Below are 12,790 nucleotides of genomic sequence, written 5' to 3' on the forward strand. Positions count from 1 at the left end.
AGTTCTCTGTAAATAAACTTATCTACCCGCCCAACAGCTGTTAAGGATCTGCTTTTTTTGTGTACATGGATAAATCACCATGTGATGTTTTTCCAATAAAGAACAGAATGGCATGAATTTACACATTATTTATTTATCACTGATAGATTTAAATAAAATAATAATAATAATAAATAATGAGTTATTTTTTCCCATTGAAATAGTTGTTTTAAATAATTTTATATTTTTATAGACAGATCTGTACATAGGAAATTAAATTTATTTCATCATTGATGGACTTTACCTCCAAATTAAATTTTGAAAGTAAAGCTGTCTGTTTTTTTGGATTTTTTTTCTTTTTTTTTTTTTCCAGAATATAATAAGGAATTTACTACTCAGGCATAGGTACATGTATTCATGTATTCCTTTATATGAGTACTGCTACTATAACAGTTTTGAACTAGCCAGACCTACTACATAGCACTGAAAGATGTCTGGTAAAATGTAATAATAAAATGGAAATTGAAACTAGCAAAAACAGAGGTCTGTATTTAGTAAAAAAAAAAAAAAAAAAAAAAAACAAACCCAAAACAATCGAAAAGCAAATTAGGACAAAAGAAATATATAAACTCCTATTATGATACAACCAGTTTTTCTGTATAAGTAATAGACCTTAAAAGTAGAAAGATGAGATGTACATAACAGTAGAAGAATTTTAAAGAGAAAAAGACGAGGTCTAAAATTAAGCATTAGGAGGACTATGATACTATCGAAACTTAATTTCTTGAGTCTTGGGAAAAGTCTCATAATACACTCAAGTGAACAGCCAGGTTAATTTGTTAAGGTGGTTTCATGTAAGTGCACAAGTAAACTTTATACAACTAGGTAAAATCAATAGAAATTTTCCTGTCTGTCCATAACAATTCTGTGCTATTAAGAGAAAAGTAATTCATATTAGGCATCTGGACAAAAGGTGGGCTGTCTTTGGGGGAGGAAAGTTGGTTGGTTTTATTACTTGTTTTAGGGTTTTTGGGTTTGCTTTTTTCCCACAAAAGACAACCAAAGTCTCACTGAAATAATTTAACAGACTGAAAGAACAACTTTGACTGAGGAGAAGTAGAGTCATGTATAGAAATATTTCTCTCTCAGCAACCTAAATTTTGAAGGCCTGAGAAACTTTTAGGAAAAAGCATATAGGAAAGACACTGGTATTTCCACATAAAACAGTTAAATTGACAATGGATCAACTGATAAAATATTGCAGTGTGCCGCACGATACAACACAGTGTTTAGTAAATAATCATCAAAATACCTCTGGGTCCGCAAGGTCAAAATAGACATATTAAATATAGTAAGTGTTGTCTTTTCAATCAAAATTAAAGGAGAATGCTTTGCTTCCCTCTTAAAAAAATAAAGGCTGAGAATTTTTGAATGTAAACATTTAATTTTGGTTTTAAAGATTTTGAGAGCCACAGATTAATTTTGCAGAGCTGGACAGCTTCTTATATGTGAAGTGTTATTTCCTTCAGGGCATTAGATTTTATTACTGATGAGATGAAGCCAGATGAATGATCATAACCAATAACATGGAGAAACTGTTGTTCTGATTTTTTTTCTCAATAGAGTATTTAAGAAACCAAAATATATAAATTCTTTAAGTTTTTCAAAGACATAAAGCACTGAAGAACTTTTATATCTGCAAATGTTCTGCTGTGCATATCATGTACATTTATGGTGTTTCTGTTATTTAGCTATCCTTTCACTTCTAAAATGATATATTCTTATATTTATACCTTTATCATTTTATGTAAAACATACATTTTCCAAGTGTGCAAGTGGAAACCACATCCATGGAGTGGCCAGATTGACTGCCTTACCCACAGTTGTGACTTACAAGATCACAATTCAAACCAATTAGAAAGGATTTGTAAGTCCTCCACTCACAGTGCGGGACCAAGTAAATTCTTAAGCTACTTAATATTGTTTATTGATACAGGAATTAAGCATATAATTATTCTCCAAAAGTCAATCCTTCTGAGAAACTTGAGCTCTAGAAAATTCTTCATTTATATAATACATGGAATACATTATTCTGCTTCTCCGACTACGCTCTCTTACGAGGGCTCACAACTGAAAAATATAGCTTGGTTAGAAGCAATGTACGGATGGAGCAGAAAACAAAATATGAAGCATGGAATGGAACTGTCAGCTGGAAACTACCAACCATCTCTTAGCATTGCTTGCATTTAAATAGAAAGAAATATTTAGCAATTAGCATGTCACAGTCTGTCATTTTATTTGCAGCTCCATAACTGTACTTTCTGTCTTCAGAGTAGAAGTTGTTAATTCTCTTTTATTTTATAAGTCGCTGTTTACATCAGATACACTTTGTTATTTTATCAAAGTATTGGAATGCAAATTGATGAGAAAGTATGTGTGATCATTTCAAATTGATTATAATACATATCACACTAGTCTCACTTTAAAAAAATGACAGAAGTAGGAGTTCAAATCCATGCTAATCACTTTTATCCAAATGGTTGTCAGTTTTTGTATATTAAAAGCTTCTTTAAAACACTCTCAGCACATAAATAGTTTTCCAGAAAGCACTTCTAAAAAGTTGTAGCTGTATTTTTCAGTTACTTACAAATTTTATATTTTTTATCATTGAAGTGTTAATAAGATCTGTAATGCTACGAATCACATACTTTTCCAATGAGAAAAGAAACAGCAAACATTGCCAGCAATTTTCACAAGTATAAAAGCAGTACCTGAACCTATACTCCATCTGACTCAAGAGACAAGAGGGAAAGAAGAATGGGAGAAAAACGAAGCCAAGGCAATGCAAGGCATGGAAGAAAGATGAAGTCCTACATTTCTGAACAGAAGTATCTAATACAAATCTTGATGAAAAGTGTGCAGTCAGAATTAGTTTATCATGTTTTGCTTCTAGGGAAAGCAGCAGTCATTTTTGTCCCAAACATTATACTAGAAAATACTGTCATAGTATTCTTGGAATAATTTTATTGCTTTTAATTTATGCACTTTTAAAGAGCAGAGGTTAATAAGATATTCTGAATTTGAGTAAATTAATATTCTGATTCTTTTTCATTCAATCGTTTTCCATGACACCAGGAATTTGTTTCAGAGACATTTATTGAGGAAGGTTTCAAAGATCGACTACAACATAGAATCAAATTGTAAAACCTTAGCTAGTGACCAATATTGAGGGTACTTGGGTTTTAGTAATTGCAGGTCCCTGGACTGAGTGCTAAGAAACTAAGGCATGATTCCTTGAAAGGAAGTTTGGCCATTTAAAAATAAATTCCTTCTGTAGTCATCAGGGACCAAGAGAAGAGAAGAATTCACATTTTAAGTCTGTTTTGATATACATTTGAGGGTGCCATTTCTATTAATTTTGAATTATATATATATTTTTGACACTGAAAATTGAGAGAACTGAGGTAATGCTGAAAGCAGGATTCATCCCACTTCTTTTGCTCAGGATTCCCCCCAGAACACACACACAAAGATTGACAATGTATTGAAAACAAAGTGCAGGTTGAAAAAAAACCCAAACAAAGCAATTTTCCCATTTTTCTCTAGGTATCCTATAGATTACTTAACAGATTTACCGAGAAATCTTTTTACTCCTTGAATGTTTTTAATCTTTTTTTCCTCCCTAGAACAGCTGCTTCATCATTACCTTTCACTGCTATGGGGCTTTCAGGCTGACCAATAAAGATATTCAACTAAAAGAAATCAGAGTATCATAGAATCTTGGGTTTGAGTTGTAAGAGACTTTAAATATCATCTACTTCCTATCCCCCTGCCATGGGCAGGAACACCTTCCACTAGACCTGGATACTCAAAGCTCCATCCAACCTGGCCTTGAAAATTTCTGAGGATGATTCATCCATGACCTTTCTGGGCAGCCTGTTCCAACACCACAAACCACACGGTAAAAAAATTCCTTCATAATATTGAATTAAAATAATTAATTTTTTTTTATGTTTCTTACAACATGTAGTCAGCTAATTATTATTTTTTGTTTACATATTATGAAATTGTGGAAACCCTGTTTTTGTTTAGGGAAGTTATAGCAAAAGTAATCTGTCTTTTCGTATTAATTTGAAAATTCAAATTCTCCAAAATTTAAAAACAACTTACCACAAGAGTGGTCTTTATATTTTACTGAGCCAGTAAAAGATCTCTTAATGTACTCCCTTTCTTTTTTTTATCACCTGGACATTTTTCAATGAGTGCCCATAGTGAATCCTGAATGTCAGCACTGTCATGTCTTCGGTATCCACTACCAGAACCTTTCTACACTGTCAAAAATGTCATTACTTCTTTTTGTCTTATGTAGCTTTAAGAAAATGGAAGAGACACAACAGAAGCTGGAGGACAGCACAGTGATGTGCATCTGATCTATCCTAAACAAATTGATGTCCTCTTCGTCTTTTCCACATTCACAATAATTCCTTGAACAGAAGTCTGATTTCAGGTTGGTGTATCTCAGCATGGGCACAAGAGAAAAATCACAAACAAGCGCATGTACTTCTCAGAACTCCATTCAACTTTTAGGCATATCGACTGCCTTTGCTTTTCTTCATTTGTTTTTCATTTATTTTGTGTAAGTGGTTATAAATTTTTATTATTTAAATTTTTGTTATTATTTTTCCCTTTCTAATGGATCATCACAAGTACAAGCTGCAGCCTTAAGTCAAATATGATATTTATTGTCCACTCATGAGTACAAAAAATGCTACAAGTGGAGTCTAGCTAATGGCTAGGGGTTAAAAAAAATATATCCAGAAAGCATTTGAAAATGTGCTTAAAATTTCTAGATATTAAATTTTCATAATTATATGAGATATTATATCTTAGTTCAAAGATTCAGTATGAACAGTAGAAAGGATTCTTTTTCTTAAAAATACAGGTCAATGGTGATATTCCGTGGCAGAGGCATAAAATATTTATATGATAAAAAAACAATGCATGTTAATATATCATTATTGCAATTAAGCTTAACATTGTAGAATAACAATAAAATTATTGAAGCACTGAATGAATCAGTCCACAAAGATGTATCAGTCATCAGTGCTTTGGAGACAAATGATTATTACTGGATACAGTGCCTCTTGAATGAAGAATTTTGCTGCTGATTGTCATTACCATCCATTTTGAACTATATACACTACTTCAAATACCCAACAGATAAAGTGGTTAAGTGTGGCATTTTAAAAATCCCACTACTATATCTAAATTCAGCATAGATTTTTTTTCCCTTTGGAAATGAGTAAATTATATTTTTGACAGACTGTCCTCCCTCTTATTTAGAAAGCCAATGAAGATAACTTAAATAAAAATATGTCACACCCAAGGAGGTAAAAAACCCCACTATTCCATAGAACTGTAAGTATTTCTGCTTTTACCTGCAACTTGTGCATATAACAGAAAAAATATCCTCTACTGTTTTTTTTTTTTAAATGCCTAAAATAAATGAAAGAAAAACTTAATGAAAATTGATTTTCCCTCTCTTATTCTTTGGATTGTTAACATTTGGCTAAACAAGCGGCAGGCAGTGCCTGATTTTTCATAAAATTTAAACTTAACAAATTATCTTGATCATTGCATTAAAATAAGGAGATGACCCAGACCTTAAGAGTGGGCTGTCACACATAATGCTAAGATAAATAGAAAAGGTACAGCTAAACACTGATTTTTCAAGTTGTCTATTACTTTCTGAAGTGTGAAGATTTCCTGTGAAACAGAAATCATCGTAACTCTCTTGCAGGCCCCCGAAATTACAGTGAGTTAGTCTCCTCCTTTGGTGCTAAATCTGAATTTGAGAAGAGAAAGCTTTTACATTCAGGTGGGAATCTTCTTAGCTGATGGGGTTTTTGCTGTTTATTTAACATTTATTCTATGTTTCCTTTAATTTATTTGAGTTTTTTTTTTTTTTCTCTAAAAAATAGCATCATCTAGTCAGGGTACAGACCATACATTATTACAATAAAATAATTATAAATAAATTCCTAAATTTATAACTTTTAATTTTTTTCATTTACACACAGATTATTTCAAGTTAAATGTCATTTCTGATGTCAGGGAATCATGTAACTTCACCTATATTTTTTGGCTATTATAACATAAGCCTCTCAAGAATTATTTCAAATGAAAGACAATATTTTATCACAATATTACAGAAACAAAATCAGCAGTATGTAAAATCTAGTGCAGCTATAATAATGTTTAATTATAATAGCTTCATGCAAAATGTATTACAGTTATGACAAAGAAATTTCTTAGTGCTCCTGGTCAACTGCATTCTGTTAATATTGCAAGGGGATGCACATGTACCACTTTTAGAGCCATTATAATTCCTAAAATTTTAATAAACTCCACATAAGCAGAAGCCAAGTTTTTATTTTGAAAACAGAATAGAATAGACTCAATCATCATGGGTAAAGTATAGTTACTTGCTTCAAGAACTACTGACATGGTTGTTCTCTTTGGGTTTTCTTTTTCTTTTAAAATGTAGAAGAATGTATTGCCAATTATGACATGAAATCAATTATGTTATAGAAATAAAAATGATTGTAAAATATCCAGATTTTTCTCTACCATTTAGCTTAGAGAATTTGTCCATGATCTATTCAAAAAGATCAAAAGGTAATTTCTAGCTCACAAGAAAGTTCCCTGACCTCTAGACAGCAGGGTGGACGGGTGAAAGGAGAAGCAATACATTTCAGCTGATGGTTATACAGATGATCAAAAAATGGGGACTTAATAACATTCATGGACACAGAATAGATTTGAAAAAGAGGTCATTTTCTGTTTTAGTGGTGATCAACTTACAGAGAAAAAATTCATATCTATTTGACTTCTTGTTTATTTTAATTTTGGCAGAGAGCAACCAAATCAAATCCCTAAATTTTTCAGTTGGAGAGTGCAATGATGAATTTTTTAATTTCCCTTTTCCCACACCCCCACACCTCCTGTCCTCTTACTTCTCAACCCCCCACCTCAGCCCCCAGCCAGCCTTAAGTAAGCAGCAGCTATGTTACTATAAATCTCTCTATAATAGGATGAAATATGCAGGGACAAGACCAGTGCTGCAACAAAAGGAACTATTTTGTAACACAGGGTCAGATACAGAAATTTTAAAACTGAGATCTAAATTCTCTGAAATCATGGCAATTTGGATTTGTGCAGAACAGTGCTTCAGCTGACTTCATGGGTCATCCTAAACCTTGCAAAATCAATGTTTTTTCAGCTGACTTCAAAGACATTAGGATATTTTCTTGGAACTTCAAAGATGATGAAGTGTCATAGCCCCAAGCAAAGAAATATTACTAAGAAATATTAATAATGTGATTATATATAAAAAATACCATGTCATGTTAGCACACTTAAAACACAGTGGATAAAATACTGCTGCTACTTCACCCATATTGTAAGTTATTCAGCAAGGAACCAGAGCACTTTATTTGGATCAGGAAAATCACTAGAAAACTGACTAGATCAGCACCATCTTTGGAATATTATCCACTCCTGCTGTTTTATATAGGTACCAAAAATATTGCAAGAGGAAGTCCAAGGTCACTCAAGTGAAATTTCAGGACCCTGGGAAGAATGATGTTTTTTTAAATAAATAATTGTGAGTTGTTAATGACGTGAGAAAAATGCTGACAAGTGTAGCACCTGCAAGTAGCTAAACATCTGGATAGTTAGGATTTTATAATTAAACAGCTTTTTTATTTACCTTTCCTCTGTTCTTAATGGGATAGAACATGAAAATTAAAGAAGTCATATTTTACAAATTCACATATATTTTATAACATTTCGTAACTTTAATTTCTTGATTTCTGCCTGCTTCTGTTTTCAAATGGACACATTCTAGCTCTCAAGCTCTTTTTTCAGTTGAAATAATTTTAATTTTGTTATGGATATCAGATACCTACATTATTAATTAAGAAAATCATTAATAATTTAGCTTGTAAGTTGCAAGGGGAAAAAAAAGCTCAATTCACTCAGCTTGAAAGAAATCAGGATAGAAGTGGTCTATTGATTTATTAACAATATGCAATTAACCAGCAGTCATTGAACTACACATTCAGGTTCAATATCCTAAAACCCTTTCTACAACTCATGGTAAAATTTCTAATCCCCAACCCAGAATCACACAACAAACCCACTTCTCCCTGGGGTAGATGCGAGTGCTGGTTTTTGTGCATCCCTGATGATCTCTACCCCCCTCCTAATGTATTCATCAGTGTGCCAGAAACCCTTGGTGCCAGGCACGTACACCTGAATGTGGGACCCCATGTAATACCCCACGTAATACCCCAGTAGGTGTTTGCTGCACCTTTCAGGAAGGCTGCTGTGCCCAACATGGACAGAAGTTGAAGTGTCACAGGGTGATTTCTGGCAACATCAAAACAGGTTTGACTGCTGCTCAGACACCCTTTTCTCTGACAGTCTCTTGTGTGCTTCAGAAATAAAGCCTGAAAATATGTGGAAAATACTGGGATCTCTAAGTGACTCCAGTAACCTCTGTTTTGGCAGCTATTTTGTCCCTCAAGTCCTTATTTCTCCTCATTGATTGTTAGGGAATTCTGGTTGATTAGCACTACTTTTGATCAAACAAATCCTACTAGCATAAATTTTCCTAAAGTGTTATGTTTTTGTGCTTTAGAAGGACAAGACTTTGAAGTTTCAGATCTCTTCTAAATACCCAGCCAGAGTGGGAATAGAAAGAATACTTCATGGAGCACTGCATGTTGCACTGTAAGTAGAGGAGAGAGATTTATAAACATGTTGTTTCTGTTGTGATGAAAAAATCTTTGTCACTTTGTAAATATAATAAAATAATGTATATATTTGCAAAATTTTCTCCTTCATCTGGCTATTCTGAATTTTCATTTAAAGACATAAAGTTGTTTGGTTAATAAGACTGAATTTACACCCTAATTATGAAAGATATATTTTGTCATTGACTTTTATCACTTTTTCTTCCTTGGAAAAAAAAAGGCATGATCCAAAGTCTGAACAATACTGGCTATATTTATACCTGTGAGAGTGATTCCTTTCTCCAGGTGAAATGGTGCAAAGGAGCTACATTCCATAGAGTGTAGATCCTATGAGATATGAATTCAACATATCACTATGACGTGGAAATTAAAGTGACTTCTCTGGTATCCTGAAAAATAAATCTTTATTGTATGTGAGGCTATGGATTTTGATTCTTCATGTGATGTTAGATCATATGTATTTAATAAAGCCAGGACAGTTCTGGATTGACTATGTAGGGTGTATGAGGAATAGATCCCTACAGAGCCCTACTTATACGCTGACCTGAATCCTGACAGGGACCTTACATATACATTGGACCCCGTATGCATTGGCCAGACAACATGCTTCTAGCTGCTGACTGAACCTGCTTACTAGCACCAGACCTGCTCTGCTCTTGTTGTTCAGGAAGATCTGTGGGTGTTCTGTCTGTCACTGAGGGCATTGCCCTGCCCTTGGCCACCAGCTCTCCATCCCTGCAGGAGCAGCCCACTTCTTCTGCTCCCTAACTATCTGCCACGAAAGGATTTGCAAGAGTGAAGATTCCACTGTGAAGACAGATCACAACCGGTGTTTACTGGAACATCTTATAATAATTAAGCTGTTATTCTTCTTATTGAGCTGCTGTTGTTTATAGAAACAACTTTACACAGTAACTCTGCTTCACAGCTCAGACCCCTCTCACCCATAGAAATGTGTCTGGATCATCATCTGAGAACCCTACCCCAATAGTTTACTCAGGTGACAAGAGTCACAAAGATGTGCCACTAGTTTCTTACTAAATGGCTGGAAAATACTTCTGTGAGTCCTATGTTTTACCAGACATACATGTATGGGTACCTGTAATCCCTGCCTGCAGAGGCAATGTGTAGAGCTGTTGTCTCTTGGATGCGGTTAGAACTACAGAATATTTTCCTGAAGTAGATGTTAGTGGCCTTGAACATATTCAGGTGCTTCTGCTACTCTGACTTCTTTAGTTCTTGCAGCTTCAAAATGATTGACAGTTCTGGAAGCTATTCACTTCCTGGGAGATGTTCAGAAATTATCCCTCAGCACTTTTTTTTTTTTTTTAGTCTGCTCTTTTTTGGTAACTGTTTCTCTGTATGCATACAGAAGCACACAACTTTTCATCTAATCGACCTAGCTAACAAAAGTTTTCTTTAATGTGGACCCATGATATCAGTGCCTGTGCAACAGACATCCAATATAATGGAAAAAAAAAATAAATGGAAAGAAAAGCTAAAGATCTTGGACATGTCTGATGATCAAAGGAAACATCTCTGTATCTAGCACACTGTTTTCTTGGGTTTTTTTCCAGGCACTTGAATTAAAAGAGAATATTATTCTTATAAAGCTGAAAGGTCAGAGAGAGACTTGATGCTTCAATGCTTCTCTGAAAAATATGACCTCCTCGGGGCAGGGTTTAACTTTTGGAAAATACTTGCATTCTTTTATTAGTAAAATCACCATTCTTTTTACAGTGTGTTTGTGGTCCTCCCCTTTCATCTCAATGTTGGTTGATTTCTTTTCCTAAGCTGCTCTGATATTCTCCATTTCCTGCCCAGCCATGAGAAAAATAGATTAGACAAAGCTTTCAGTGTAGGACCTTGAATATTCTTTTTTATTCCCAACTTTGTTGTCATGCCTAGCTGAGCTACTTTTTCAGCGTCATTAAGACTAAATGTAAATGGATATATGATACAGTAATGAACAAATGAAATGTTTCTTCCAAGGAGGTGTCAAACTTTATAATATAATACATTTTGGAAGTATCTGCATCACTTAAGACATGGTCTTCCATTATGCATTTATAGAAGTAGAATTTATTGAAGACAGAGTATCTGCATGATCTAAATCAAAATTAAATAAACCCCTTCAAAAATTAGTTAACAGACTGGGCAATGTCCCTCCACCCCCTGAAAAGAGCGAGCTTTTTGTTATTGTTTTAACTTTTAGTGCTTTTAGTGCTTGTTATCTTTTATTATCTTTCTGTTTTCTTGTATGTATCATGAGAAGGAGGACCATATGAATAAGGTATGAAAAGTGTCAGAAATATTATTTTGTTCCTGTAGACTGTATAGTAAGCATACAGAAAACAGAGCTACTGTTAAAAATCCTATTCCATTAAATTAATGGATTTTTTTTCTCCACTTTATTCTTTCCATAGCTGAATGTCAGACCTGTCTATTACTTTGCAATAGCCAGAAATAATAATTTTATTGCAACAATTTTCCTGATAGACAGTTAAACACTTTCCATACTATTTTTCATCCTGGATAATTTGATCTCTGTGGGGCATGTTGTGCATAATTTTATGAGAATAGAACACAGAAATTTGCTTGACAGAAAAAACTATTAAGAAGAAATAAGACAGAGTAAAAAACATTCCCTGATTGTTTATCAAAGGACAGTGAAGCAAATTGAAAAGGAAGAATTTATGCACTTTGGTGCAATATTCCTCCCTCGGATACTTTTGGTCACACCGAGGTGAGACTGAATCAGTGCCCACAGCTTTCTCAGTTTTGTGTGGCAGGTAAAACATAGCAGGGGGTGAAATGAATTCATCTTTCTTTCTTCAAGTGAACTAAAAGCAATTTTATTCTTCCCATGTGGTCACTTGAGGTGCTTGTCATGTTCAAGCTAATGATATCAGGCACCCTCAGGTTGTTTAAGTATTCATGAAGTAATTAAATTCTCATTAACATATAAATAAAAGAAAACTGAAAACAAGTTTAGGAGGCACCTAACATCTGTTCTAATGCTTTTAAGTACTAAAATGTGCCTCACAGAGAAGGAAAAGTGCATTCTGTCCAGGCAAGTATTTTGCATAGATTATTTATAGAAACTGTAATTAAACTGATTTGGCATATTAAGTAAAATTAACAGCAAAGCATTATTTAGGTAGCTCAGTGTCTCTGACACTTAAATAAGAAATTTAAAGTAGAAAAGTGAGAAATATATTTTTTTTTGTTCTGAGATCCAGATAAAATTACAAGAACAATTGAAAATTTATTCCTTTAGAATTAGAGAAACATAAAATCTCACACTGCAGGCACACTTCCAGCTGTTCCTTCAAAATGCATTGATTTTTAATAATAAAATACTACTGACATTTGAAAAAACCAACAATTCCACAAAATGACTTATAAGGTTACTCTTCTGTTTCTTTAAATTGAATTTAATGCACAATTTTGTCGTACAACTTAAGACTTCAGTTCAGACACAACCTTATCCTCTAAAATTAATTTTTCTTTCTAACATTAAGCATTTACTTTTTTAGATAAATTTTCCCAAGAAACTATTAAAGAAAATATATTTTACCCATTAACAAAATGTGTGTCCTGTGTTCTATGCCATGCCACTGCAGTTTTCTGTATGATAGAAATAGCTAATAAAACTAAATTATCTTGAACTATAATTTGAGATTGATAGGCTGAAAAATAGCAAAAGAGACAGAAAAATCTAATGGAAGAATCTTCAGAATGAGTTAAAATAATCATTTCATCAGAGACAGCACTGAAATAATGCATTTCTGAGAAGAAAATCTTTCAAATATATCATTCAATGGAAACATACTAAATTGATTGTGTTCTTTTCTGTTTGCAACAACCTCTGTCCAGTTTTTTATCATAATCTATATTAAAAATATACTTGGTGCCAGTCTAATTTCATTGTGGTCCTGTATACTCAGCACAATGTACATAAGATACACATTTATATTGTCCTTACTTTT

This window comes from Passer domesticus, chromosome 2, assembly GCF_036417665.1.
Source record: "Passer domesticus isolate bPasDom1 chromosome 2, bPasDom1.hap1, whole genome shotgun sequence".
Lineage (NCBI taxonomy): Eukaryota > Metazoa > Chordata > Aves > Passeriformes > Passeridae > Passer > Passer domesticus.